Below are 7,392 nucleotides of genomic sequence, written 5' to 3'. Positions count from 1 at the left end.
ACAGTCCCTGCCCTCAAGGAGCTTATAATCTAGTGGGAGAAGACAATATTCAAAAGGAAGCTAAAAAGGGAGTAGTACCAAAGGGTTTCACCCAGGGGCATGACAACAATGAGAATGGAGTCAAAACCAAGAAGAACAGCTGATGGAAAGTGAAGAGCTCTCTGGGATTCTGAGTCTTCTATAAAGAGCTCTGGGCAGAGATTTTTGTTCTTCACTCTAGTCCTTCAAACAGAGGGGCAGAAGCAAATAAAGGGCCTGAGAAGATGTTGAGCACCAAAACTGAAGCAATTTCTATGATGATGGCTGAGAAGTTTATCTGGGTTGAGTTTCTCCTGAGTTGAGCATGATGAAAATGATCATGATGGAGTTGAAAATAGCAGAGCAACTGATGACAAATGAAGAAACATCTACAGGTATCCCTTCCATATCACAGGGGTTAAGGGTACGGTACCCTATCCATGAGCAGGAAAATCCATGTAAGATTTTTTTACTCTCCCTTCATACCAGAAAAGAAGTCTGAATTTTTTTTTCTGGGGGTATTTACAGGACCTTATATGAATTTATGAGTTACTAAACCTTTAAAGATATCGCTACATTTTTAGCCTTTGTGTCTGCTGGCTATTGTGTTATTTAGGCAAACTTTAACTTTTTACTTATTTTAACTTTATAAAGGAAATTGTGTAAAAAAGAAAATTTATATTATACAATACTACACATTTTATGCATTTCTGAATTTTTTAACTTTTTCTCTGTCATCTGTTAGCCTTCACATGTCATCTGTGGCTTCCACAAAATTCCTCCAAAATTCCCATTTGATTTCTCATGCCTACCTGTGATATGTTGAAACTATGATGGAGAAAGTCACAATGTGGAAGGGATACTTGCTTCTTATAATGTAGTAATACTGCCTCCTATCTGTGCACCACAATTTATTTAACCCTTGTAAAATTAATGAGTTCCATCTTTCCTGCTACTAAAAGGGCTACTCTAAATATTTTGCTGTCTTTCCTTCTATCTTTGATCTTTTTGGGTGAGATGCTGCTTAACAGAGAGATTTCTGAGTCAAAAGGTATAGACAATTTTAGTCACTTTCTTAGGGATTCTAGACATAGAATTTTGTAGTTACACACATTTCTGACCATTTGGGGTCATACTGGGAGGCTTTGCTGGTAGGATACCCTTTCCTTCAGACTACTAGGTGACTTTTGGGGATTTCTAGGATGATCCACCATTCTGTTTCTTAGCCAGTACCAGATCATTTTGATGATTACTGCTTTATAGGACAGTTTGAGATCTGGTACTCCTAGGTGACCTTCCTTCACATCTTTTCCCCACTTTCAATTCCTGTGATATTCTTGATCTTTTGTTTTTCCAGATGAATTTTATTATTTTTTCTGTTTCTATGAAATAGGGGTTTTTTTGGTAGTTTGATCGGTATGGCACTGAATAAGTAAGTTAATTTGAGTAGAGTTGTAATTTTTATCATATTAATCTGGCTAGTCATGAGCAATTACTATTTTTTCAGTTGCTTAGATCTGACTTTATTTGTACAGAAAAGTGTTTTGTAATTGTGTTCCTATAATTCCTATGTTTGTCTGGGCAAGTAGATTTCTAGATATTTTATATTGTCGACTTATTTTTAATGGAATTTCTCTTTCTAGCTCTTGTTGCTAGACTTTGTTGGCAACATATTGAAATGCTAATAACTTATGTGGGTTTCTTTCGTAGCTTGTAACTTTGCTAAAGTTATTATTTCAACTAGTTTTTAAATTGATTTTCTAAGATTCTCTATATATACCATCATGTCATCTGCAAAGAGTGATAATTTAGTTTCCTCAGTGCCTACTTAAATTCCTTCAATTTCATTTTCCCCTCTAATTGCTAAATCTAGCATTTCTAGAACCATATTAAATAATAGTGGTGATAATGGACACCTTGATTCACCTTTGATTTTATTGGGAAAGCTTCTAACTTATCCCCATTGCAGATGATACTTGTTGATGGTTTTCGATCTAGACTATCTATCATTTTAAGGAAAAGTCCATTCATTCCTATGCTTTCTAGTGTTTTTAATAGGAATGGGTGCTATTTGTCAGAGGTTTTTTCTGCATCTGTGAAAATAATCATGTGATTTCCATCAGTTTTGTTATTAATATGGTCAATTATGCTGATAATTTTCCCTGTATTAAACCATCCCTGCATTCCTATTATAAATCTCACCAGGTCATAGTGAATGATTCTTGTAATATATTGCTGTAGTCTCCTTGCTAGTATTTAATTTAAAATTTTCTCATCTAGGTTCATTAAGGAAATTGACCTATAATTTTCTTTCTCTGTTTTTGCTCTTCTTGGCTTAAGTATCAGCCCTATATTTGTGTCATAAAATGAATTTGATAAAGCTCCTTCTTTGCCTATTTTCTCAAATAGTTTATATAGTTTTAGGATTAATTGTTGTTAAAATCATTATCTGGGACAAGATGAATGCCTCCTTGAATGACAGGACTGGCAGTTGAGAACCTTGGAATGTTCCTGGGTGCCGTGATCCAAGGACAAAAATCGGTTGGCCCCACCCTATAAATACCCCAAGGAACAACAGTTGGGAGCTCAGATTTGAGCAGGCTTATCTTGGAGCAAGGACTTGGGATGGACGGAGGTGAAGGGTGGAAAGGGTAGGCCTGAAACCTGTAACCTTACTGAGAGAGACCTAGTGATCAATCAACATCATTGATGTTGATTGAGCTGAGAGAGTATACTGATTCATCTATCAACATCAACCTCAATAGCCTTCCGTAATCTCTGGCTTGGCTGTGGCCAAGTCAGGTCAGAGTTAGTGAGAGGGTGAAGACCTCCAGTTTCTACAAGACTAGCAATCCCCAGATTTGATCAACAATTAGATTAATAGCCAATCAACTAGCAGTAGGGTTCCTAGATCCTCGATCCTGTTACCTTGTTTTCCTTACCCCATTAATAGATTCAATATAGTGTTTTACCAACAAGCACCTTTCCTGAGTGGTTATTATACAAAGCCCTTGGGAAGGGGAGATCAATATGCAGTCAGATTATACCCTTTCCAATAGCCAATCAATAGCCTTATCAACAAATAATCCCACCTCAGGTTGGGATGTAGAGAGGTTAACCATACACCCAACCTCTCAGGGGTTCCCAACCTGGGGAAACTGTTAGAAGAGAACAACTAACAGGTTTAGTCAATTAAGCCTGTCAGGGAGGAGAGGCATACATTACTTCAACATCAATTGTGAGAGAGGTGTGTATTTCCTCCCCCACCAACTATAGCCAGCTTAGACCTTGGGCACCTAATCCCTCCTCCATTTATACTATCTCTGAGATCCACATATACAATCAATTATCAAGAAGATCCAGGAGATAGACAGAGATAGAAAGGAAGATAGACATGGAGATATTCTATATATAACCGATACTCATTTTTTCTTTAACATTCTTTAAATATTTGCTAGAATTCACTTATGAATCCATCAGGCCTTGGGGATTTGCAGTTGAAAACAACCCTCAATGAAGGTCTTTATTGGATTTCCTAATCATTATTCAGTCTATTATGAACTTCAGAGTTCCACTGGAGGATTTGGGAATTGAATGATCTCTCAGCAGTCATTTTAAACAGAAGTCCTATTTCTCTCCTTCTTCCCCCTCTCCCTGCCTCCCCTGTAAAGTCCCACCCCCTACTGAAAGGAAAGGCAATTCATCCAATCCATTAATTAGGCAGGACCCACTCTTAGAATGCATCCTGATGATAGCAGAACTCAGAACCAGTGGAACTCCTCCAGTCAAGATACATGACTCTCATGGGATATTGAAAAGCTCTCTGCAGCCACACAACTCTTGCCCATCATGTTGGGTCCCAAATACTCAGAGAAAATGGTGCCCATTTCTAAAGCTTCCTAGTGGCAATAAAAGACACCTTTTTCAGTGTCCTATAGGATATGCCTAGCATACCATGAAAGAGCAGACAACTAGCTATCCATCCCACATACATACTGGTGGAAAGGGTAGGAGAAACAGGGCCCAATGGGTTCATAATGCTGTGCCTCCTGGAATGCCTATCCTAACCTCTCACCTTAGGAGGCTCCCTCAGCTGGTTAGCACCAAGCAGCAGTTCTTCCAGGTTGTGGTTGTAACGATAGATCTCTTCTGGAATGGTCTGAAGTGAGCAGTGCTGCTTGTCCACTGACTCCACATGCCTGTTACATTACCACAAGGGATGCACTTCAGCATGGTGCTTCAGGAAGGTTCCCCTCCTCCAGGATGGAAATAAGGGAAGAGAGCAGGGGACTCCAGCAGGCAAGACAAGGTCAAAGAGGTTTAGGCCAAGGGTCCCTTAGATGAGGATCACAGGATATAGGGCCAAGCAGTTCTGGGCAATGAGGCATCAGGAAAGAGGGACAGAGTAGGAGCTGGGGGCAACAGGCAGGAGCCCCTGGCCTCTCTTATAGGGGAACAGGAAGGTGAGGCCAGGCCAGGATCAGCAAGGTGTGGTGATGGCACTATCTTGGGCACAAGTGCCCTGGGCAGCCTCTGAGGAGGGACTAGGAGGCAGGGGGCTTCAAGGGAGTTCTGGGATGCATGTTGGAGGGAAGGCGGGGGCCAGACCTGAGCCAGCTGGGAGCTGGACCTTCTTAGATGAATATTTAGAGCTAGAGCTAGAAGAAGGGCCTGGGGTAAAAAAAGAATCCTAATAGGAGTTTAAGAGTTCCCTTGAAAGCACCTAATAAGTGGTGGGAAAGGAATGAATTGTGAAGGAATGATCTCTGAAGAGGATTCCCAAGAAAAGAAAGGGTTCTTGTGTCTCAAGAGGGTAGGCCTAAAAGTCTCTGGGAAGGGTTAGGCTCTAAAGGAGATGAGAAGGATCCCTATAATAGATACAAATAAAGTCTCTTAGAAAATTCCCAAACTAAAGGGGGTAAAAAATGAGAAAAGGTGTTAGATTTTTGGAGTGAAAACTCTAGGAGGTTTTTTCCTTTTCAAGCCATTGGAGCACTTCTGTATTTATTTTTTTAAATAAATTTTATTTTTTTAGAAAAAAGTTTTCCATGGTTACATGATTCATGTTCTTACTCTCCCCTCCACCCCTCCCCCACATAGCCAATGTGCATTTCTACTAGTTTCTTCATGTGTCATTGATCAAGACCTATTTCCATATTATTGATTATTGCACTAGAGTGATCATTTCGAGTCTACATCCCAAATCATGTCTGCATCAACCCATGTGTTCAAGCAATTGTTTTTCCTCTGTGTTTCCACTCCTGTAGTTCTTCCTCTGAATGTGGACAGCATTCTTTCTCATAAGTCCTTCAGAATCATCCTGGGTCATTGTGTTGTTGCTAGTATAGAAGTCCATTACATTCATTTTTACCACAGTGTATCAGTTTCTATGTACAATGTTCTCTTGGTTCTGCTCCTTTCACTCTGCATCACTTCCTGGAGGTCATTCCAGTTCACATGGAATTCCTCCATTCATTATTCCTTTGAGCACAGTAGTATTCCATCACCAACAGATACCACAATTTTTTCAGCCATTTCCCAAATGAAGGGCATATCCTTGTTTTCCAGGGTTTTTTTTGCCACCCCAAAGAGCACAGGTATAAATATTTTTGTACATGTCTTTTTCCCTATGATCTCTTTGGGGTACAAACCCAGCAATGGTATGGCTGGATCAAAGGGCAGGCAATCTTTTAGCACTCTTTGGGCATAGTTCCAAATTGCCATCCAGAATGGTTGGATTAGTTTACAACTCCACCAGCAATGCATTAATGTCCCAATTTTGACACATCCCCTCCAACATTCATTACTCTCCCCTTATATCATTTTAGCCAATCTGCGAGGTGTGAGGTGATACCTCAGAGTTGTTTTGATTTGCATTTCTCTAATTATTAGAGATTTAGAACACTTTCTCATGTGCTTAGTTTTGATTTCTTTATCTGAAAATTGCCTATTCATGTCCCTTGCCCATTTATCAATTGGGGAATGGCTTGATTTTTTTGTACCATTGATTTAGCTCCTTGTATATTTGAGTAATTAGACCATTGTCAGAGTTTTTTGTTATAAAGACTTTTCCCAGTTTGTTGTTTCCCTTCTGATTTTGGTTGCATTGTTTTTGTTTCAACAAAATTTTTAATTTAATGTAATAAAATTATTTATTTTACATTTTGTAATTTTTGAAAACTTGCTTAGTTTTTAAATCTTTTTCCAGGAGATCTGATAAGTATGGTATTTTGTATTCACCTAATTTACTTATAGTTTCCTTCTTTATATTCAAGTCATTCAACCATTCTGACTTGATCTTGGTGTAGGGTGTGAGATGTTGATCTAAACCTAATATTTCCCATATTGTTTTCCAATTTCTTCAGCAGTTTTTGTCAAATAACGTATTTTTGTCTCCAAAATTGGGTTTATCATAGACCGTCTTGCTGACGTCACTTACCCCAAGTCTATTCCACTGATCCTCCCTTCTGTCTCTTCGCCAGTACCATATTGTTTTGATGACTACTGTGTTATAGTATAGTTTAATATCTGGTACTGCTAGGCCACCTTCTTTCACGTTTTTTTTCATTATTTCCCTTGATATTCTTGATCTTTTGTTCTTCCAAATGAACTTTCTTATAGTTTTTTCTAAGTCAGTACAAAAGTTTTTTGGTAGTTTGATAGGTATGGCACTAAATAAGTAGATTAATTTGGTAGAATGGTCATTTTTATTATGTTTGCTCGTCCTGCCCATGAGCAATCGATGTTTTTCCAATTGTTTAGATCTAGTTTTAATTGTTTGAAAAGTGTTTTATAGTTGTGTTCATAAAATTCTTGTGTTTGTCTTGGCAGATAGATTCCTAAGTATTTTATATTGTCTAGGGCAGTGATGGACAAACTATGGGCCCCTGGGCCAGATGCAGCCCTCTGAAATGTTCTATCAGGCCTGAGAGACATTATTCCTAATTTGACTAATACAATGAGTAGGATACAATACAATGAAACTTTCAAAAGAGTTGCCTTAGAAACAGACTGATAGATGAGCATTTCCTTTCCTTTGGCCTCCTCTTTAAAAAGTTTGCCCATCACTGGTCTAGGGTGATTTTAAATGGAATTTCTCTTCCAACTCTTGCTACTGAGATGTGTTGGAAATATATAGAAGTGCTGATGATTTATGTGCCTTTATTTTGTATCCTGTGACTTTGCTAAAGTTGTTGATAATTTCTACTAGCTTTTTAGTTGATTCTCTAGGATTTTTTAAGTAGACCATCATATCATCTGCAAAGAGTGATAGCTTAGGCTCCTCACTATCTATTTTAATTCCTTCAATTTCTTTTTCTTCTCTAATTGCTACTGCTAGTGTTTCTAATACAATGTTACATAATATAGGTGATA

The sequence above is a fragment of the Gracilinanus agilis genome, chromosome 1 (genome assembly GCF_016433145.1).
Source record: "Gracilinanus agilis isolate LMUSP501 chromosome 1, AgileGrace, whole genome shotgun sequence".
NCBI lineage: Eukaryota > Metazoa > Chordata > Mammalia > Didelphimorphia > Didelphidae > Gracilinanus > Gracilinanus agilis.
This window is presented reverse-complemented; position numbering follows the sequence as displayed.